Source organism: Vidua macroura, chromosome 2, assembly GCF_024509145.1.
Source record: "Vidua macroura isolate BioBank_ID:100142 chromosome 2, ASM2450914v1, whole genome shotgun sequence".
Lineage (NCBI taxonomy): Eukaryota > Metazoa > Chordata > Aves > Passeriformes > Viduidae > Vidua > Vidua macroura.
This window is the reverse complement of record NC_071572.1, coordinates 69,661,216-69,684,802: the sequence shown is the minus strand read 5'-3', so window position 1 is coordinate 69,684,802 and position 23,587 is coordinate 69,661,216. Positions and strand designations below refer to the sequence as shown.

Here is a 23,587-nt window from a genome sequence, read left to right as displayed (position 1 = left end):
GGGAGAACTGAGCTATAAAAACTGCAACTCTGTGTTCCTACAACAGTGCTAAAGTGGCCAGATGGATGTCAACCTAGCAATATGAGGGCTCCCAAATCTGCACAGTGACATCTGATGGCATATTTAGTGCTGGTGCTCAGATGGACTTTGCTGCAATGTTTCTTGAACACAGCTGCTAGTCTGTGAGTTTTCTTTATTAATGAATCACAAAGAGGCACTGGGACTGGATGTATAGTTATAAGTGATTGCTCTGCAAATGTATTTTTTTCCTCTTTGGCTTCTAAATTACCTGCTTAGTATTTTAGGGTTTGCAAGTTGATGGAAGGGTTGTGCTTAAGGGCCATTTGAGCTTCTGGAAACCTCCCCCATAAAGAAGTTCTCTGTAAACCTTTTAGGGGTGAGTTTTGTTTGGGGGGTTGTGTAGATGTCTGTCCAGAGCCTGTCAGTTGCTTTATGACCATATGTTGGCAACTGATGCAAAGATGGATTCCAAAAAAATATGCAAAGTGTAGTACCTGCTTGTGCCTTTAAAGAGCTCATGAATCTTGAGCAACTGTGCTTTGGTTTATTTTATATCTTAGAATGAAGTTTTCTAAACAGGTGTTATGCAAGGCCTGAGGTAGGGTATGAGTTTCACTGAATTTCATGTGTCTTAGGCACTGTCATGCTTCTGGAAATATCACTAAGTTTTGCATAGTTGCTTTTATTTCTAAGGCTCAAGGCAGCTATTTCCTGACCATCAACATCAACAAATGTCTCCTGTAATATATTTGTTTATTGCTTTATCTGCAGACAATTTTACTAATTTTTTAAATACTGCTTTTATTTTCTTCTTAAGTTTACATATGATAATGGTATTCAAACATAGCACTAGTATCCATCCATTCTGTTTCTTATATTCTTTTCTGTGAAAGTTGTGTGAACCTACAGAAAAGTGATTGCACAAGCAGAAAAAAATAATTTCAGTAAAGAGATTCAGGAAAAAATACCTACATTGTTTCTGAAAGTTTGTGGAGTGATATAGTCCTCAACACAAGTGTCATGGTGTGAGGTAGTAATCAAGAATCTGCTCTGTTGGATGAATTGCATCTCAGACTTTTCCTTATGGGAGGCCATGGGATACATGCTGGATAATTTCCATAAGGGTGGAAGTAAAGATGTGTATTAGGTGTTTCCATATCAGGGTATTTCTGGGGTGAGTTGCTGGATATTTTTGGCCCTTCACTACTGGATAATCCCTGGTGCTGTTAAGCATGGATCAGGCAGTTGGTGCTCAGTGTATCATATAAATTTACTGAGATTAATCTGCAGTCTCTTGCCAAGCATCTAGTGCCTGCTAAGCTGTTTCCTGCAGAAGCCAGGTGGGCACTTGGCAAGAGCTGTGCATTAACAGCGGGAAGTGCCAGTTCAGATTGGATCATGTGCAACCCACCAACCACCCCAGCCCTGACAGAAGCTGTTTGTAAAGAGATGCTGTTCCATCACCACGGGGACCTGGGGACTCTGAGACATCTCATTGCCACTTGAGGACACAGACTCTGGTGTTTTGGCAGCTACATACAGTAGTGAGTAAGAAAACACAGGCAGTGTCAGCATGGTGGCTTGAGGGTTCACCAGGGGCTAATGCTTTGCCCGAAAAGTAAGGAATAGGATTTTGTTGACATTTCTACATCTTCCACTCAGTGGAAGTACAGGGACGTGAACTTGCATGTATTTGGGATGACACCATTAATTGTATGGAATTAGGATCTGGAATTAGGATTTCCCATTTATCTCCAGCTTATGCCCCGCAGTTCAAGTTGTGCGTTGTCTTTAATGATTCTCAGCTTCATGTTTCTAAGCTCTCACCTGAGTGTGCCTTGGAGGATGTATTAAACTCTGACTTGCAACAAAGGCAGACTTCAGAATCATAGAAAGTTTGGCCCACGACTCCAAACGTGGCACTGGCTGCACAAAATTAGAAATATTAGTTTCTATTTTTTCAGCTGTGTTCAGGTTGCACTTCTGAGTGTCTCTTCCCAGTAAGTGCCCATGGGCATAGCAAGTTTTTCTAAGGCTTTCAGTGGCTGCTGTTCCTTCGTACCTAGCATCAGCCAAGTAATGCTGTAGCTGTGGGTTGGAGGACTCCTGCACAGGCCACATATCAGAGGAAAAGGAGGGAGAGAGATCAGCATCTAGCATTTTATGATGTGCTTCATTCTTGTCTCATGTCATTCCTGCTTTCTCCTCTTGCCCGTTTTTTGCTTTCTCTTTCATAACTCTAATGTGTGTTTTTTAAAATAATCATTTTTTCTCTGCATGAGCTTCTGTCATTAGATGAAAGGTCATGGATATAATATGAATCTACAACGATAAACACAGAGGAAAATGGATTGAAATATACACAGCAAAGGGTTACCAATTAAAAAACACTTTGCCAAGCTTGCACCGAACAGACAGCCATGCAGCCTCTGATTTCTCTTTGCTTATAATTAGCTGCCCTTGAAACTTAATTACTTTCAGGACTGAAAGAAGTGAAAAATAAAATTTAAAAAAGGGAACTAAACTTTTACTGGAAAGGTTTCTGCATAGCACCCATTCCATGGACACAGAAGTCCAATTCAGGTTCTTCATATCTGGAAATCAGAGATGGAAAAGGGATATGTGAGTAAATCTGTTATCTTGGATCTTGGGTTACTTTGAAAGCTCTGCCTCTGAAGTCTATATTCCAAAGGTATATGGATATTCCTTTCCTGCTGAGGTTCCTGATGTACTGGTATGATGTGAAGGATAGGTACTGCAGAAAGCTAGCTCTGCTCCCTGTTCAAGAGCATCTCCTCAGGTCCTCTTCCAGCAGACCATTCCCACATGGTTCAGAGAACCTTCCTTCAGGGATTCATCTGTCCTAAGTGCCTTAAATGATGGTGGTCTTAATGACTTCTCTTTTCCTATCCAGCTAGCTGAATTTTAAAATTGATTATTTGGGATTAGGTTTCCTGAATTAATTCTTTTCACCTCTTTTAGCTTGTTCATGAGAGAGATGTGAGTTGTTACAGTGCAAGAGGTTGTGGATATCTACATATAAAGGTTTCCCACAACCATGTATTTTGCTGGAATTTCTACTCCAGTTAGAGCACACATCAGTCACAAATGTATTGTTTAGGGCTGTTGGATGTTTCCATATGCAAGTGGCAGTATAGTTAACTCTTCTAAAATTCAATCCTCTTGTGCTATAAGAATATGGATAAGCCATAATTCCTATGGGGGTGAGGGAAACCATCAAAGAACTAAAGGCTGGGATTTCTAGTGCTGGTTGTTGTTGATGCCCCCATTTTTAGAGCCCCACACTTGAAAGTTAAGAAAGCAGTGTTTCCTCTTGGCAGTTCTTGATGTTCTTTCCATGGATAAAGCTTTCAGTGTGTTTTCAAGTTGGGCATCTAGAAAAGCATGTGTGCTTTCAAGTTTTCAAGACTTGACTCAGTCTCCATAAGGGACTGTGTGCATCTCCTCTGAGATAAGCTGCAAAGATCTTGGCAAGAGAGAAATGAGTAGAGGGAGAAATGCCTTCTCTACATAGGCAGTAAATTAAACTTCCAATGCAAAGAAGGCAGGCATAAGTCTCTCATTTGTCATATTCACCCAAGATCCATGAATCAAGCAAATAGATATTTTCATCTGTCGCATGATTATTAATTATATCAGTAGACTATCCTCCACTGCAGGTGAGTCTTTGTATATTTAAGAGAACATGACAGGCTGTATTAATTCCAGGCAAAAACCATGTTCCCACTCCTTCAGCATGAAGAATAACATTCAAAATGCAAACGAGTTTTGTGCTTCAAAAAGCACAAGATCTTAATGATGATTTTTGAGATAAAGGGAAGCCCTTTTGAATCTAACTGGTATATGAGGACTATTTCTACAGCATTACATTTAGGATTTCCTTTCTCCTTTTGGCACCATAGTGTGGAAATTCTCATAAGAAAGGAGAGTTGAGTCAGATTTTTAAGTAGAAAATGGGGAAATGCTTTAATAGGGCAGAGGAGCAATAGAGGAAAACTTAGGAAAAATGCAATAGGTTTGTTATATAATTGAACAACCCAACTGTTTTGATCTGTTACCACCACTCAAAACTGAAACCAAGACCTACAATGCAGACTTGTGGGAAATACTTGTTGAGTGAGAGTGATAGAGATAATGGGTTTAGGGAAGCAGTTGTTCCATATGAGAAATAGGCACGGTAGCTTGTGATATTTTTGTCTGGGGAAAGAAGCAGGGTTTATAGTCCTAGCGACTAGCTACTGTTTTTCTTTTCTTAGCATGGCTTTGTAGGAGAAGAATGTGCAAGTATCTGAACCACCTATCCATCCTCTGACCTCTGCTGCCAGCATTATTAACTACCGATGAACAAAAGTGTCGTGACATACAGGTTCATTCTCCCTGGTTACACTTTTGGCACTACTTCTAGGAAGTTTTGGATGGGTCCGTTAGACCTCCTTGTAGGCGCCTTCCAACACTTTTCTAGACAGAGAGCTAAGTGTGATATCCTTAATTCTTCCCAACAATAGAAAAAGGGCAGCCTGCCATTTGAGGAGCCAGTGTCCCTTTGAGCTGGAGAAGCATGGGCATTCCTATGCCAGATGAGTGGGGTTCTTGGGGAAGATGGCTGGAGGAAGCTTTTGAAGGGCCAGGAGGGAAGTACAGCAATTTCATTTCACTTGAAGTCACCATGGCAGCAAATTACTTCTCCTTCCTTCCTCCACCTTGTTTAAAAAGAAAATGGGGAGTAACAATGGCAAGCAAGCACGGCCTTCAGCTAGAGTGAGCAGTAGAAACTAATTTACAGCTGAAAAATATATAGAAAAGAAGTCAGGAAACCATTGAATGATTTGTAAAAGGAGCATGGTTCTCTTGTTTGCTGCTCCATTCACTGTCTTCTCTGTTAATCTCTGAGAAGAGAGACAGGCCATTTTCTCAGCCAAGAACAATTTACCTGTGTGCTGGCACACAGTTAAGAGCAATTTAGAAAACATAAAAAAAAAAAAAAATCACATTCCAAATTAACATTTAGCTGGTGACTTAAGGGAATTCTTTTTTTCTCCTTTCCCCTCCCATTCAGAAGTTAAAAAACAGGATCCTCCTTGCTCCCTGAACAGATCAGAGGAGCATGCTGCATACAGAGGTGGGGTGTGAGGTGCCCTGAAGGAATGAAGAAGCTGACCCCTGCAAGGCATTTATGGGTGCTGAGCCCTATGGCTGCATGTTTGGCACACGTTGCTAGCACAGAGATCTGGTCCTCTGGGCATGTCGGCACCTCAGGTATCTCAGTACATTTGCTTGTTTGGGAAGATGCAGCTGCACATGTGAAACGTGTGGGGTGTGTTTGAACTCACCTCTGACATCTTGATCCTTGTGCATTTGCATTCAGGTGCAGGCATTACTCTGAAATGTTGAGAATTCCCCATGCTTGAGTTTTTGCACCAGTGCTGACATTGTGACTCTGACATTGCAGCATCTTTTCACACTGTTGTAGTATAGATATTACTAAGAAATTAGTGCCACTAAGGCTAGGCCTTATACTTTTTAAGCCATGAGTGTTTGCCAGCAGGATTGTTAGCTGTTTTAGGGAGAAGGAGGATTATAACCAGAATTACTCCTCAATATGAAGCAACAGTCTTGGATCAGTTGTTGAGAAAGCTGTTCCTCCTCTTCCATCCACCTCTGGTACCCCCATAAGTATAGCAGTGGCCAAGGAATTATGTGAGCACGTAATTTCCAGCTGCTGATGCATTCACCTTTCCTCTGGCCTCTCTTCAGCAATTCCATAAAGTGTGTATGGCTGCAAGCTGTACTGGAGGTAACAGATTCTCCTGATTCTGCAAATTACTTTTTGAAATCATGACACTGTCAGGAGGTAGAAAACTCATCTCCTAAATCTCACAACCTTATGGGGAGCTGAAGCTACATGGGAGTCTCCCAATCCAATGACCAAAGCACCTCTTTGAAGTCTTCTTGGGACAGGATGGGGCCTGCTGCCAGCTCCAGCATCCATTTGGCTTATGTGGCCGTGATCTGACACAATATGTGTCCCAGCCTCTGCAGAGAAGTTTGGTGTGATGATCTCAGAAGTCACAAGCTGGCTGTCATGAAAGAATAGTGTGGCCTTTGCCACCAGTGCTTTCTTGATTTACTGAACAAGAAAAAATGTCTTGCCAACATATCAGCATCTGGGAGGAATGCGCAGAGCAAGTCAGGATAACCTACTGGTCTCTGTTGGTGGAGAAAGCATATGCCCTGTGATTGCCCATGCCCCACCTTCTCCCTGGGTAAGAAGGGTACCCCCTTCTCCCTGCCAGCTCTGAACTCCCTCAAAACCACTTGAAAGTCAATAGGTGACATGAGTCAACCTGTGCCATGGAGCTTGGTGAAGCTAGGAGAAAGGGAAAAAGCCAAGCTGTTTAGATGGAAAGGAGTATGGTCTCTTCTGGGGGCACCTCCACCCAAGGTGATGCTTGTGCAAAAGTGTTAGGAACTAGGAATGAGAGTCATCCTAAAGCTGTTTAGCTGTGCTCACCGCAACACCAGGGACCAGGAAAGCAGACCACATGGTTCTCTCTCTTTTCTTACAGGCCTAGAGGGCTTTGTAGGTATGTGGGTGGCAGCACCCTTTCCCTGTCCTGGAAGGGGATTTGACTTTTTGGTTTTTTGCTTGTGCAGATCCAGCATCAGCATTCAGGCAATCTTGTATTTGATAGAAATGACAGGCCAGTGTCATGGCTCATACCCTGTACACCAGAGAAAGATTTTAGGAGATCCAAAAAGACCAATTAGTGTGTAAAGGTGTGGAGAGAGTGTTGGGAGGAGTGAAGGTGAGACAGGATTTTACACAAAGAGAAAACTTGATGGAGGAGGGAAGAGTTGTTTTGAGCACCTAACAAGGAATGGTTCAGCATGTTATCAGCTGGGAGAAGATATAATTTTCAAGGAATCCCTCCCTCATTCCTCTCCTGTGTGATGCAGAGAGGTGGCAGCAGTGGTTCCCACTCAGAAGATTTATCTAGAGGCAGTGTCCTTGGCTTACCCTTATCTGTTCATGCGGATGCAGCCCAGCTGCATTTTTGCTGAAGAGGATGCTGTGGGCCAGGTGGAAATGCCTTGTGCATGGCCAGCTGGACCAGCTCAGTCTCATACATGCCTGCCCTGCTCCATAGTGCCACGTTGACCTGGATTATTAGAAAGTGGATTCTTCATTTGCTGCAGGATAAAGCCCTCCTATATGTCCATATACTCATCTTTCGGTCCCCACATTCCTGAGAACATCACTTTAAACATGTGAATGGCTTTAGAAGTAATCCTCCTGCTAGTTGTGTATAGTGCATATTCCCTCTCATCCTATTCCATCTGTGTTAGACAGCACCTATCCTCACTTCCCCAGAGAAGTCCACCCCATCATCTATTCTGCTGCTGTACCTGCCGTGTCTCCTTTTTTTAAATTTAATTTAATAAAATGAGTGCATGTGTTGATTTGCATATTCATGGATCACTTGATTAATAATTGATGAGAGGGCCTGGGGCAGGTGGTTGAGAATAAAAAACATTTAGCAGAGAGTGGAGTGAAAGGAACAGATCCCTTGCTGGCACATGTCCACAGGGGGAAGAACTGCTGGGGGCTGGCAGGGAGGGAAGGGGAGAGGCAAGGTAGACGTAGAGCTGAATGTCACCAGTGGAATGTAATTTTGTCAATTTAAATAATTAATCATATCCTCAGAATCTGTGATATTTCAGTCCCAGGGGCTTTCTCCTTTGCTAGAAGAGCAGGAGCAGGGAGGTTGCTCTCCTTGGGATGGGAGATGAGGAGAGGGCAGAGGTTGTGGGGAGTCCTTTGATGGGCTGATAGCTTTAGTAGTGAGAATACTGAGAATTTAGAGGAAGCTGCTGTTTGGTAGCCGAAATCCAGGACTCATTCACAGATTCTGCTGCAGCACTGTGGGTCTCTGATATGACCAGCAGGACTGCACTGTGATGAAGTGTGAGAAGGCATATTGGTTAGACTGGATTATTGTCCTGCAGAGAGTGGAGTCTGAAAACTCCCATTCCCAGCCTGCATCTGTGCTCAGTCTCAAATATTGCTTCCCTAATAACTCCCGCATGTGTGATTTATGGGTGGAGAAATAGGGAGAAGTCCCATATCATAATCTGAGGGAAGTAGAGGTGCTTTAAAGGCATTTTAATGACAAGGTGCAGCTGCTGAATTCAGATGTTGCAAGAACTAATTTCTAGGACCTTCCTGGCAGGACGGATCAGCCATGTGGGAGGGGAGGGACAAAAGAAAACTAGGGGCACAACTACTTCCTGGGATCTCATTGAATCAAATAGTAATGTTGGCTGCCCATCTCACTTCCCCAAATCCCTGCCCTTCTGTCCCTCAAAGACTTTGCGGTGTTGACACACCAAATATAAATACTGCCAGGCTTAGGCTTAATGAACCTCCAGGGTTTAAGGGCAAGAGAGTAAGGTATGGCTTCAGTGATCTGAATACGTATATCCATCCTGAATACAGATGTCTGTAGTGTTAGTTTCAGGATTTCTTGCTCCCTTTCTACTAAATGTGCTGCATTTTGCATGACTTGGGAAAAAGACTTTCAGTTTTCTCTCTAGAAATTGTCATCAGTGGCATGAAGAATTACTGGGAGTGATGAATTTATCAATGCCAGCACAGCAGAGGTAGGGAGACCTGGCTAAGCTGGGAGCATTGGCAGATGCTCCAATGTTGCTTGCAGTTGTGAAATTAATGGTTTTAGTTCTCAGCTTTGTTACTAAAGCTGTGAAAGCCACTGGGACCAGCCACCCCCAAGCCAGTAGCTTTTTTTCTGATGGTGTCTGAACAAGCAGAGCAAGCTGGCGAAGCATTCCTGCTGTCATCTCCAAGGCTGGGGCTACTCTGAATCTATTTAGCAAAAAAAACCCACAGTATCTGGAGAGATTCTTGCCCTGGGACTCATCCTCTCTCCATTCCTATTGCTGGTGATAGCACACAGGATCAGTTGGGGAAATTTGGATCCATAACAGATTTTTCATTTTCCAGTAGGGGCTTTGATAGTATATTTATGAATAATCTTCACAGTTAAAAATGAAAGCAGCCTTTAACAATAGCCCAAGGGAGGCACTGACCATTCACTTCTGTTAAAATTTAGCTATCTTTTAATAAACAGTAAGGCAATACATCGTGGAGCTGAGATAAGTAGTTAGGTAGTTATTATTAATTTTTTTTAACAGAATTTATTGATACAACTCTTATACTATTACACTGTTTCCAGCTGGAGAAAGCTCCAGCTCTCTGCACCCCCTGTGCTCTGCTGCTGCTTTTCCCAGCATTTGCAGCTAGGAGAGATAGGATCTAGACTAGCTCTGAATTTCCCTCTCCCCTACCTGCACCTCTGCCACCACCACTGCTTTTCTGCATCTCTTTGACAGCTTGAACTATACAGGAATCTTTCAATTGTTTTTTCTTATCTATCTTACATTTAAAATCAAATTATCTTCCATTTGAGATGCTGCCTTACTTTCTCACATGCAGCTAGTTTCTTCTAAACACTGGGACACACTTTTAAGTGCACTGTTTCCTTGAGGGCACCATCTTGAAACCTTGCCTATGTGTGCAGCCTGGAGATGTAGGGTCAGAATTTCCACTGGCACAGGAGGTGTACTGGGAAAGCAAAGCATCATTTCATGAGCTGGCATTTGGACATTGCAAAGATTTCCCTGACAAGAGCCTTGGCATGCTGCATTTTTGGAAACATACCAGGTAAAGCTGCAAAGATGTGTCCAGTCTTTTGCTTGCTTTGCCCTGTCCAGGAAGTTTGAATAATTTGGAACAATTCTGGTTTCCTACGGCTCTGCCTTATCATTTCAGGGCTTCGTACAGACTTGGCTGTTTTTATACCTTCTACCACTTCCTGGAAATCCTTCCAGAACAAGTAGGGCTGGTTTGAATCAGCATGGAAAATACGGAAGCTTCTCTAGACTTTGCAACCAAATTTTTTGAGCCAGGAAAAAAAAAAAAAAACAACAACTAAAAAAACCCAAAAACATATGTAAGGACTGTAGTGGGATGCTCATGTACCTTTTCCACATCTGAGGTAGAATATTTCTAGTAGCAAATACAAAATTAGTAAGTCCTTTGCAAACTTTTTAGCTTAATACCAAAGATATTGGAGGGAAGGTGCTGAGTTCAATTTTATTCAGAATTTTAGGTCAATCCTTATTTTAACAGTATTTTCTCTCATTATTCTACTGAGATACCATGATTCCAGAAAATTGACTGTGAAAGCAGATAGAAAAGAAAGATATGAGTGTAGCCAGACAATTTCACTCTATATTTGTGTACCTGCACACACTAGTGATAATTTTAAAATAAATGTCCGAATCTAAACTTAAATGGAGGACATGGTAAGCACTGGACATGAATTCTGCATATGTTTTTCTGCAGCAGAGTATTTCATACTTGCTGTTTCAGGTTCTTGAAACCTGGTCCTGGACACAAGGCCAGGCACATCACTTACTTTAGGTAGAACAATTTTCTCCTTTTGCAGTGAGTAGTTCAGTCTTCCTCAGTCTCCCCAGTACTTTTGCCCCTATCATCACTGTGTCTAATCACAACGGTTGAGATGATTATCTGCATATGTCCCTGGTGGAAAGGCAGTGTTACTCTTCCCATTTCACAGAAGGTGGGGAGAGAGATGCCACGCAACTATGTGACTAATGCAAGGTCCCGAGGGAACGGGTTGACAGCAGTGTCTAGAGAAAACTGCAGGAAGCCTGAGTTTGGTAGTACATGCTGCCTTACTGAGTGGCTGATTTTTTAACAGGAATCCCACTCCCTGGGATCTCATCTGAGATTCATCACTTTTTTTTCCACTTGCAATCTGGTGATAAACACCAGCCTCTGCCAGCCTAGTGATTTAACATAAGTGCACCTCTGCAAAGTCACTGATTTGATTGACTGGAGATTGTCCACATCTGAGTAACTGCAGTCAGAGTCAACTTTTTGCCCCCAGTTTTCTTGATTTTTATTGACATTTGAGACTTTGGGCCATGGCTGCAGGAAGGAAAACCTGTAGTCAGAACTCAGGTCTGTAGACAAGTTTCTGCAAAGTCTGAAGGTGGAGATGGTGTCTTGTTGTTCAGGGCTGTTTCATTGCTAATCTCTTTGCTATGTAGTTAACCTCAGCAGTGATTTTAGGCACATTGTACCTATCTTACAACTGTCCTGCTGGTAACATGCACAATTAATATGACACCTGGGAATGTAATACGTGCTTCATGTCACTGAATTCAATTCATTTAGCCATTTTCTTCCCTGGATATATCTTGGATAAGGTCAGTGAATTTGCACTGTAATTTCATTTGTCTGTGCACATACTGCTGCATTATCACAAGATCCCAATTAACAATGTCAGACACATTTGTCTCCTTTACTTCTAATAGGAGAAGAAAACGCACAATAAGCTGAACTTTCACAATGCTTTTCAGCACACAGGCCCTGGCACAACCTAGGGAATACCTTTCTATTGCTAAAAATAATAGCTCTAAAGTCTTTGCCCAACTGTTAACTAAAATTTGTATAGCATGGTGGATAAATCATCTGCTTAGTACGTCTGAAACATTATGTTCCAATCCTGTTAAAGTTGTAGTTATTCAATATTTCAATTAACTCTTCTGCTGATATGATTATATATAAATTAAATCTTGTTAATATTTCCAAAGCCATGATAGAGGAATATATTTGATCAGATATTTCTTTTCATGTGCATGAAAGGCCTGCTAGGGAAGAGAGCTGCAGAACTGTAAAGAGATCTGCTATCTCTAAACAGAAATTACTTTAAGGAAAGGGTTGGCTGTGGGAGATGCTTAGAAGCTTCTCACTCTGTTGTGTGATCTCGCTTTTTTCCACTGTGGAAGCACTGTTGGGCCTCAGCAGAGGCAAAATTATAAGAAAAGACAGAATCACAAAGAAGTGGTGATACAGCAGGTTGCACTTCTCCTTTTTAGCTAGTCCTGTTGTGATATTCCTGTGTAGCAAAAGGATTTCATAGGTGTTGGGAGCATTTTCTCTCACAGACCCATTTAAAACCTTAAATTTCAGTCCCTGTGATGCTTTCAGCAAATACAGGTTACTCGAAGTCACCAGGCTCTCCAAGGTCTAAATGAGACAATTCCATTTTTATGGTGCAGGGCTGAATTCTGCTTCCGCTTTCTGCTGCAGGACAGTCTTCCCTTGCTAAGGGCTTTCCTGCCCCTCTTTGGGCATAAGTTAAGTGGGTCCTATTTCCATATTTTGGGAACAGATTTGCTTTAATTCAGGGAATCAATCTTTGTTTGCTCTGAGCAACATAGGACAGAATTGTGGTGGATTCAGCCCTGCTTTCTCTTTTTGTCTAAGCCTGTGCAGCCTTCTAGGACTGGGCAAGCTGGTCTTAATTCTGCTTTGTTTCATTCAAGCATGAGAACAGCTCACTTGTGTATGTCTGGGCTGCTTTAATTTCTTGCTGTTTTCCTTTCCTTACTTTGCTTTCTGCCTGTGTGCAGTGGTTTGAATCCACTCCACAAATCCTGTATGGAAACGCCAGCTCCCTCTTAACTTATTTTGTTTTCCTTGCCGTGCTCCCCCTCATGCCACAGTCCCTTTCAGCCAGTCAAGGGAAGTCGGGGAGCAGAGGAAGCCACTGTAAAGGATGGGCTGGAGCCCCCGAGGTGCGGGAGGTGGCAGCGCTGACAGATAGAGGCCACGGTGGTGGCACGTGCACTAGTCCCTGCCTTGCCCGCTAGGGCAAGCGGTGGCAGAGAGCTGACATCTCTTGTGTTTGGGGTGGACAGGGGAGCAGGCAGTGCCCCCCGACAGGCACAGGCATTTGCTGCATGAGCTGATGTTTGCTTTCAGGCATTGGGAAACAGACATGCTGCTGACTGAAGAAAAACATTGTGGCTTTTAAAATCAAATCCTATAGGAATCTGTCTTTTCTCTCTGGTTATCCTAGTTGTCTCTTCTGCCTTGTGAAAATTCCCTTCCCCTCCTCTCTCATTTCCCTTCCCTTTGCTCTCTCTTTATCTTCCTTATGCTCTTCCCCTTCTTTTTGCTCACTTCTCATTTATTCCCTCTTGATGAGGGAAGTGTAGAATTTCCTTTTCAGAGATCAGACTCCTTTGGCCCATCTATTCCTCACAGCAATGTGTGGTACAGCCCACCCTGCGGGTTTCAAAGGAGAATGTGTGCATATGCCCAATTGTAACAACACCACACGAGAACAGGAAAAGCAATTATTTGCTTCCCTTTCCAGCCCTTAATGCCCTGAATTCCCCATCACATCTGTCCAGCATAACTTTCAGTGTTGTTATTTTTCCTAAAATTACCTAGTCACAGTATCTGGGCTGCCACCTTCCTGCAGATATGGATCCCACGGGTTCTCCATCACAATGGGAAGTTGTTGTTTTCCTTTCTTTTTTTTTTTTTTTTTTCCCCAAATAAGCTGCTTCCTTATTTAATCGCCTCTTACTCCCCTCAAGTTTGATGCCTGCGCTTCTGTTGGTGGCTGTAGCTTGTCCTATGTCATGCATTTCTGTGAGTCAACATAGTTACGGCTTTTCAGAAGAGCTGCCTTCACAAAACTCTTGCCTTCCTTGGGTTCTTTCCCTACTCAGCACCCTGTGCGTTCAATGCTGTGGATGTCTGTCCTAGCACAAGCCCTGAACTTGCTGTCTATTTTGTGAGTTCGGCCCCAAATTTCCAGTGTGTTCTTCTCAAGCCTTGTTTTCCTGTGTATAAAATAGGGAATTATCTTTTATTCTTTTTCTACTCCCTGGCAGCTTTGCCAACTATGCCACTCTTGTTTCAGACAGTCTGTACTTGACCACGTGCAGGGAAGTACAACAGGAAGCTCTTAGTAGGAGACTCTTGGGTACTAACAGATAAGGAAAAAAAAATGTGTTCCCCATGCTTCAGGGCTCATAAAAGTTCCACCTTAAGCTTTTGTAAAGAAAATTTTTAAAATCAACATCCAAGTTGATATCCAGGATGTGGATCATCTGAAGACACATTGTCTTTTTAAGTGGATTGCCTGCTTCAGTGCCAAAGAGAGCCACCTTCACTAAAGAGCATCAACTACCAGCCTGCTCCTCTTGGAAGGTTCACTGAACCTGGCTTCTTTTGTCTGTTTTTTTTTTTTGTAATTTGATGAAAGGGAGCTCTTTATTAAACCCTAATTTGCATTGACTAGTTGATAGCATTGTGCTCATAATGACTGGGTTGTTTTGGAATTTTTTTTAAACTTTCTCTTCCTGTGATTCCTGACAAAGTGACAATTTGGATAATGTGAGCTTTAGAAAAAGATTTTTAACAGGGAGTGTCTTGCTAAGGCTATCCATTTTCAAGTGGTACTGTTTTGAATTAAGCCAAATCAAGCATATATGGATATTGCCTGAACTCTTGCTAAACCTGACCTAAACCACTGAAATTGGAGACTTTGTAGTAGATGACTATTTTTAGGTGCTGCATAGGTGAACCCAATAGTATAAACACGAGTTATTTTTCAGAAACTCAATTCTCTGCTTTTAACCCCCATCCTTCATTGTTGAATTATCCCTTTAATTTGTCCCCATCTTAGATCCTGAATTGTCCCTGGAAGAATAGGATGGTGCTCAGCACCACAGGCTCCAGCCCATCATATTTTAAAGGACAGTTGTGTTTAAAGTTCACCCTTGCTGCTTCCATCTCCCCCAGCCATTCTTCATCTGAGCAAATTCATGCTGGAGGTGGAGTTGCAAAGTCCCACTCACCAGTGGGATGCTGAGCACTGAATGGATGTGTGAGGGTGGGATCCTTCATCACGTGGCCCCAGCAACTGTCAGTCAAGCATTTAGGCTGAATCTATAAGATTAATAATGTAGGTGTTTAACAACAAGGAGTTCAATTTCTGTGAGGCTCATTTAAATATTGTCTTACGAAAGAGGCAACACAGTTGGCTCATGTATGATGGAGGTGTTTCTCCTGCTCTAAGATCATGACCTCCATCTGGGTTACTGAGTCATGTTTTGAGGTGACTGTGGCATTTTCTAGAAATTGAAATCCTTTCAGTACATAAAAATAAATGTTGCCCTTTCTTGGGCTGAGGGAAGCCTTCTGAATGTAAACAGCTTTAGTGGTTAATATTGCTGAATATATAGCCCTGGACAATGCATAGTTCATGAAAATTTCATTGAGAAGGTATGAATTTTCCTTTCTTCAATATGAAATTCATAACCGAAGAAAGGAGACATTGTACCCAAGAGCCAAATTTAGCCTTCTATGGAACAACAAAAATAAATTAAGCTTTATGCATTTTTATTCTGTTGTCTAAAATGAAGCAGAGTATGGAGGTGTGAAGTTATAGATGCAAACAAAACTGAGTGTTAAAAATGGACAGACTTAGATCAGAGGACTTTGATAATGAACATGTCATGTGTCTGGGATAAGAATCTGGAATGGCATGCATAAGGAGAACTCTAGACTGGGAGAGGAAAGTGATAGAGGAGCTCTGTTGTATATTTAGGTATTTTATGAAAAGTTGTAGATATTTTAAAGCACAGAAATTTCAGCGATAAACATTTTCTAACACTTACATGGGAACTGCCAAAAAAAAAGATCAAAAAATAAATTTTGCAGTTTTGAAACTCTGGAGAAAAGACAGTGATTTTTCCTACCATTGTTTAAACATGCAACAACAGACAATAGCCATGCAGTGATTACATGTGGGAACAATGAGTCTCAAAGATTGCCATTATCTCATTTTTACTACTTTGGATCAAAACATTTGAAGATGGGCCATATGGGGAGGGTAATGGGGAGACCTGTGTGCTTGAGTTTTGGTTGTAAGGGCGAATTTATATTATAAAATGCCTTGGGGATGGAGTAAACCTTGTCCATAGTCCTTATTTGTTGGGCATGTGGGATATTTGATCAGGTCTAGGACAAGGTGGCAAGAATGGTGAACCAGATTATCCTATTGGTTCTGTTAGCACCTGGTGTCAGTTTTTCATTTTAGATATTGCAGCCTTTCATTTACAGGGAGTGTTGAGGTGGAAGAGAGAAGCTGCACGAGTCAGGAAGTTATCTGAATTAAAAACAAGAGCAAAAATGAAAGCTAACTGCAGTCATTAAAAATGAATTTCCAGGAAGGCTGGGAAAGGGAGATTAAAAAATATTATGATTTCTGTCACGACCATGCTTAAGCTGGGCCATTAAAGATGCTATTGTCTGGCCCAGCTGTTTTAGAACAATTAACTGTTTGACAGCAAGCAGAAGCATAAGTTGGCTACTGCCCCCTTTCTCCAAGACTTTGTACAAAGGCACAGGCATATCTGTGTGTGCCTCAGCACTCCCTCCCAACTCAGCCCATGTGAAAAAATCCAGACCCTCTTTATTGAGAGAGGCAAAGGAGCCTGAAATATCCCCACTGATGAAGCACATGCTGTAAGGAGCCTGGTGTGTCTGTCTTGATTTTTTTTTTTTTTTTTCTCCTTCCTCTGTGGGAGTTTTGTGCCACACAAGTCTGGCAAGATCAGAATGTGAGTTTGCCACGTGGCTGTATGTGTTTTAACACCTACCTCCGCAACCATGCAGCAGCTTCTTGGAATTCCTCCTGCTCTGCTCTTTCTCCGTGTGAATTAAGCTGGTGTTCTGGGCTGAGGAAATCCAAGGGAACATTCTCCTGGGGATAAGAAAAAGTGATACATTTTGGGAAATTTTTTTTTTCTGTTCCCAGTGCTGTTTCTTGTCATGCTCCCTAAACGTAATTCCAGTCTTTACCTGTCCAGCTTCAGTTCCCAAGGATGGTCATGAGGCTTCCTAGAAAGAAAATGTAGTTGCAGACATTTTAAAACATAATTCAGTTTTGCACAGAGTTGAAGTAGGCAGAGCACTTGGGACTGGTTGCTTGGATCTTACTTACTCCAGGAAAGTCACTTTGCATATCAAGAAGATAGAGGAGTTTTGGGGCTTTTCCTTCCCCATTCACTTCCAAATCAATAGTGTGTCTTGGGACCTGGAAGCCAAGCCTCCTTTGTAAATCATGTACACAAAAGGGAAGACACAGCAAAATGGTCATAGTTGAAAAAACAGTGCGTCTTTTAGCTTTGTTAAAATGTAGTGAATGGTCGTGTTAATCTGCTGAGTAGACAGGATGGTTGCAGAGAAGAACAAACTCTGCAAGAAGATATTCTACAGCTTTCACACTTTTCAGAGAAGACTTTTGTGGCTGAGCTTCTCTATGTAATTTCAGTCAACTAAGTTGGAGAATAACCGTAATCTATTTCTTAAGGTAAACAGGAAGTTCACGCTATGGTTTTTGTTTTCTACCCAAGATTACTTCAATTACAGGCCCAGGCCTGCAAGTGTTCAATCTCGTGTATTGTGTGCTGATTTCAGAGTCCAGGCTCATTCTGGGAGGAAACACTGCAATTTTCCCTGAAGGTTTTCTCTTTGCTATCCTCATTCTGCTCTGTCAGACAGATGATCTCTTTTCTCTCCCACAGACTGTGTTTGTTAGGAGAGGAACCTGCCCACTCCCAGTTTTCCTCTGCTCCCTTCCCCTAGCAAAGGCCCCCAGGTAAAATAGGGGTGCACAGGTTATTTGGAGCTGTGTTCTCATCCATGTTCCTGGGCAAGGTTTGCATTGTGTCTGGGATGCTCTGCTTCATCTCCTCATTGGTACTGGGTTATTTCTGAATGGTTTTGCATGTGCATAATATACGTGAAAATTTCAGAATCTTCCACAGCCCTAAGTCTGTTATGAATAATAAAGCTGCATTTCAGTGTGGGTCTTGCCGAGGGGTCAGTAGCCATGCTGGCTGTTTGGTCACTGGTACCACTGTTTTATGCTTTTGGTTGCCTGGCAGCTAGGAGGGAGTTTCTCCTTTGACAAAGCTTGTGCCATTGTCACTCATGTTAAATAAATCTCCCTGCTAACAGCTGACAGTATGGAGCCCCTGACACATGACTCTGCTCCTAATTCCACTTACTAGAAACCAGTAGTGATGCACAGTAGCCAGCCAACTCATTACTGACTGTAACCCTTGCAGCAGATGATTGTTGTTCCTTCTCTTTCACTTTGGATTTCTCCACTGCTGTTTGCTGTCCCCTTTCCTATCAACTCAGATGACCCGACTGCAACAAAATCCCATCCTGTTAATGTCTAATGAGCAGTTATAATGGCTATGGAGATGCAGCAGCACATCCAGGCTAGACATTGACAGGCAGTAAATAAATATCATTCTTTGTGCTTCTGTCAGAGTGCTCCTTGTGCTGTACTCCTTGCTCTGCTTTCTGTAGCTGCTGGCAAGTGTATCATGTTAGTCCTGTCTCTTGGCTCATGCACAGGAGGGAGGAGAGGGGCACCTTGGCTGTGCAATGGGTAAAGCATGGAACTTGCAATCCCTTTGTCTCATGGGGCAACCGGAGTGTGATGTGTCCTTGCAGCGTGTGGGGTTTTCTGTACATGCAACTTGTTTAAGCATCTCTCTCTTCTTGCCTTTGAAAGGTTTGCACTTGGCCATCTCCTTGAGTTAAAAACGTGCTCCCATGTCCGATGTAGAACCCAGTAAAAATTCCACCTCTTCTCACCCAGCATAACTGAACAGCATTGGCTCAGGAACATGGTGTTAGAAATCTGCATTGCAAAACAGGAAATACGTTCAAGAGCAGGGAGACATTTGTAACTTTTTCAGTTTTTTAAAAGCACCTCTCCATTAGGATAAAGTTTCTTCCTTACCGCAGCTCTCACCTTTGCTGGGGTTTTATAAACAAGGGGTGTGGACAGTGCAGGGAGATTTTTTGAGATAAGAGCACAAAATCTACTGTAGATGATTGATAACGAAGGACTGCTTCAGAGATGCAACATCAGCTAAGAGCAGAGGAGCATGATTTTCTTCCACAGGCAAATTTGGGAAGTTGCCATATGTCCCTCTTACTGCACGTTCCCAGCAGAGTACTGCCTCAATTGGGAAGCCTCAGTCAAACCTCAGGGCACTCGGCCTTGAGATTTGCAGGCAGTCCTTTCACATCCTCCCAGCTACCTGCTGTGTCTGATAAAAGCCTCTGCAAAGTTTTAAAAGTGGTACAGGGATTAGATTGCTCATTTTTGTAATAGAGACAGATGAGTTTTCAAATATGCATTTTTTACTCCTTGCCCTGCCTGTGAGCATCTGTGGGCACAGCTCTTCATCCACCTGCACAAACGTTTATGGTGTGCAGCCTCCTCTGACCTGTGCAGAGGCACACTTCGCTGCCTTTTCTCTCAGCTGTTCAGGGAAACACCTCCAAGTAAGCCAGGACCCATCACTCAAGCAGCTTGAACAGCTGCTAGGTCAGTAGCACCCTCACCTGGTCCAAGTGGCAATCTCCATTAATGTGCATTCCTCCATGTAATGGACAGCTTTGTGGGGATGCAGCTGCCCAAAATGGTTGGACTCCATCTTCAAGGTGTTTTCCCACCTTAATGATTCCACAAAAAACAGCCCAGCCCCAGCCCTGAGTGTCATGTCATAGCTGTGAACCTGAAGCAGCACTTCCATTTGTTTGAGGCATGGAGCATCCCAGCTCCTAGCCTGCAGTTAGAGCCACCTGGGTCTCTGCACATCTGGGTGTTCAGAGCTTCTTTGGATCAACTGATGTTCTGGTGTAAAAATGCCATGACTCAAAGCAAATGGGCTTTTGGGCATCCTCTCAAAGAAGTCCCATAAAACAGGCTTCTCAAAATCTGGCAAAGCCAGATCCTTGCAGCTTGTGGGCCTTGGCAAAGATTTATGTGATCTGGCCTTGAAGGTGTAGAGCTGCTGAGTCACCCAAACCCTCTGAATCCTTTTGTACATATGTAATTATCTAATATAGCCATATGTATAGCAGATTCTCTGCGTTCTCATTCTCTCTCTTGCCTGGCAGCAGCTATTTTTCCACATGGCACCTTTCAATATTTCCCTCCCATTCCCTGCTTCAGTTTTGACCCGCTGCATCCCTTGCATTTTCAGACACCTTCCTGAGGAAGATTTGCAGCACCAGACCTTTCAGTGGTTTTCATAGGAACAGCCTTGACCCTGTGTCTCAACTCACATGCCCAGACTTCTTTTTTGAGAGAGAATCCAAGCTTTCAGAAGGGAAAGGTTGCTCCTCTAATGCCTTGTCCTGTATGGATTCCCCAGGTTGTACCTTCCTCTCTGCCGCTTATGCACAGAACAGGAGAATGTACATCACTTGCAATATATATTTTGAGTGACTTGAGTGTTTCAAGCTGCTTGTGACTCTGAAAACAGCTTTATTTAAATACTGCATGCAAGCTGCTGTTTCAAAATAAGAGAATAATTAAGATGGGGGGAAAGAAGGGGAGGGAGGATATCAAATATTCATGTACCTCAAAGAAAATCCAATCTTCTTAGGTGTTCTGTGGCTACAGAATATTCAGGGAGCAAAACGTGCCATGGCAGTTCAGTGAACTTTTCTGTGCTCAAGTTCCTCTCTGAGAGCTTGGTCTGGCAACTGTGATGGCATTTGGGAACAGGCAGATGACTGCAGGGAGAAATAGGGGAAAAGAGCAGGAAGGCAGAAAAATGTCAGCAGAAGGGCTATTTTACCTTTCTAAGCACAGTTTGGTGAGGGCTTGCACTCTTTGTCCATCATGCTTAGTTTTGGGGAGGGAAAGGGGAGAAATTTTTTGGAGAAGATGAACCATTTTCATTTCTGATTTTGCAGTGAGTTTTGTTTTGGAAAATTTCCATAATAGAAAAAAAAGGACATTTGTAAGGAAAAGGCTTTTTTTCTTTTTTCCATGTAGGTCAAGTAAAATGTTTCAGCCAATCTGAAAAGAGTGTTTTCTAAAATAAAACAAGCAAGCAAAAATTAAATGATAGGGCTTGAGTCTTCCTGTAAAGAAATATTTTCAGTTTATCGTTTTGACCAGCGGACAGAAAAATTGTGCCTAGCGCTGAAGGAAAGGTGTGTCAGAGGCAGATGAGAAAGAAGAAAAATGTGGTTGAGTTTGATAGAAAGGCTGAAACTGGTGCTATGCAGACACAGAGAGAAGGAGGGGGAGGCTTGTCACCCTCGCAGAGCTGCTGCGGTGCTGAATGAGAGCTGTCCCTGCAGGGGAAAAGGGGCTGGTGAGTGCTGCCAGCCCTGGGAATGGTGTGCAGGGAGGGGCTTGGCTCACTGCTCCGCTTGGAATGGCCCTGCTCTGCTGCACTCTCGGCAGCCAGCGGCATCACTGGGGGCATCTGTGCCCGCCAGGGCTGGAGCAGGAGCTAGAGGAATAATTGGTTAGCTGGAGCCATCTCCATGCCCACTGATCTGTGGGGAGCAGAGCCATCCAAGAGGCACAGCCAGATGGTGAGCTCTAATGTGCCCATATTTATAGATGTCTTCATTAGGTGACATCCACGTGAGAGTTGAACGATCTATGCCTTTTGGGGCTTGTCTGGGATCAGCATGGCATAATGATGGAGGTGGCTTTGAATTAAGGGAGTGAGGCACCGGTGTGGGGATGCAGCACTGTGTACTGTGCAATTTGAAGAGAGATGTAAGGTCAAAGCAGAAAAACAGTATGAAAAAGAACAAGGATGGGGGTGAAGCTAAATGAAACAAATGTGCCCCTATGTCCAATACTACTTTTGGTCCATTTTGTGTCCCTCTATCCTGTTTGCAGGTCCCCTGTGCTGTGTGAGCTCGTGCTAGATTCGTGCTCACCATCCTGTCCTGCTCTTGCTGCCACTCCTTGGACTCAAAGCCTAGTGCTGCCTTTGGCCACTTGTTAGCATGTCCCACTGCTAGCCCATGCATGAACACACACATGTGTGCATGTGAAAGCCTTCATACTTTCCAGGATATCTGACTTATGTAAGAAACCTGGCTGATGGCAGCACTGTGGAGATAGTCTGTTTAGGGGAACAGAGCTGAGAACGAGAGTCTTGTGCTTGGACTCCATCCTTGCTTGCATTTCCACACCTACCATGACTCCTGCTGCAGCTCCTTCCATGCTCTTTCACCCCTACTTGTGTGTCATATTCATTCTGCAAAATCCTCTAGTCGTGCTTCCTGGAAGAAGTGAAAGATGGCAATTTTAGCCTGCAAATTGTTGTTCTGATTATTGCCAAGACCATCTTTCTCTAGTGTAGTGTTTCCCTGGGGTTAAGTGCTGTCATTATTTTTGCAGGAGAAGTAGGAAGCATTCTTTCCTTTTAGCAACTGTTTCTACGTCAGAGTCAGGTACTTTTCCGACACAGGTGAATTTCCAGGACATTGTCACGTATGTTAGAGCAAAACACATGGAGGCTTTTGAATCTCCTATTCTATAGATAGATGTTGTCCAAAAAAAGGGCACTTGGGTAGACAAAGTGTCTCCAAAGGTCTGTATGGGCTAACTCAAGTGAATTATGTGTTTTGGGTAATAATGCTCAGGTAAAAAAAAAAAAAAAAACAGAGTAGAGCACTTAAGGAATAGGTGGAAGGGCTGCTAGCCAGGATTTTAGGAGGCCTGGTCTGGTAGTGCTGGGTAGATTAGATGGGCATTTCAGGAGCCAGCAAGCCCTGCAGAGTTCATCTGCATCTGACAGCCTCAGTAAAGAATTGCCTTTCAGCTGATTAGATCTCTTGAACCACTTTTCATTTCCAAAAGACATATTACATGCCTGTGGAGCTTTTTGCACTTATATTAAGTCTGGGTTTGTGTTAGCAGTTGTTGAAAGTTGTTTCTAAGAAAAGAACAGGTAGATCTATCACAGGGCAACTGCAGAGGCAGATTTTGGCTTGGATTATAAAATGACTTGGGTTGGAAGGAACCTTAAAGATCACCTCATCCCAACCCCTCTGCCATGGGCAGGGATGCCACCCCCACTAGATCAGTTTGCTCAGTGCCCTATCCACTCCTCGCTGCAAGCAGGTTTTGCCCTGACCTTGCGAGGGTCTGACAGCATGGTGTGCTTTCTGTGTGTACCTGTGTTACTGTTCTCTGTGTGCCTTGGGTGGCTGCCAAAATAGAAGTGTAGTGCAACTCTGTGAGTGTGATGGCTCATCTGGATAGGAGGCGTACAACTTTTTGTGCTGGAAGTATCCAACAGACTGCTGTTAGTCCTGGTCTACTGTGTGACTGTACTGCAGTCCTGGGAGAGAAGCCTGTGTAGTACAGTGATACCTGAACAACGTGGCTTGCAGCTGATATGAGTAACTATCAGCTTTGCTTAGACACTGATGGTTGTGGTGCTGAGAGGGTTCTTTACTGAAATAGCTGAGTGGGCCTGGGGCTAATGCAAGTGAGAAGCCTGGACCAGTCTCAGAGACATGGGTGGTGGTCAGGGAAGGAGGAAAAGAAAACTCTACAGTTCCCACTTGTGGGAGAAGAAACAGGGGATCTAATGCTGTTGATCTAGTACTACCAATTTCATCTTTTATTAATAAAGAGTCTTTTTATCTCTCCATAGTCTCAGGGGAGCAGAGCCCTCCCCTGTCATCTCACTCCTTCTCCCACCTGCTGGCCAGGGCAGTCAAGAATTTTGTTGTCTTCCTCAGCCCCCCTGCAGAGATGAGATCCTAGAA

At 43.2% G+C, this 23,587-nt stretch overlaps 1 protein-coding gene across 8 annotated transcripts in view; it reads left to right on the top strand.

The window, feature by feature from the left end:
* The window catches only part of LSAMP (limbic system associated membrane protein), an 889,023-nt gene that overhangs the window by 218,791 nt on the left and 646,645 nt on the right, over nucleotides 1-23,587 (top strand). Inside the window, exon 3 of one of the 8 annotated variants that reach the window (XM_054002819.1) lies at nucleotides 306-397. The exons of the other annotated variants lie outside the window; for them this stretch is intronic. The gene's annotated coding sequence lies outside the window, so the exon portion shown is untranslated. The remainder of the gene's footprint in view (nucleotides 1-305; nucleotides 398-23,587) is intronic. 8 annotated transcript variants of the gene reach the window in all.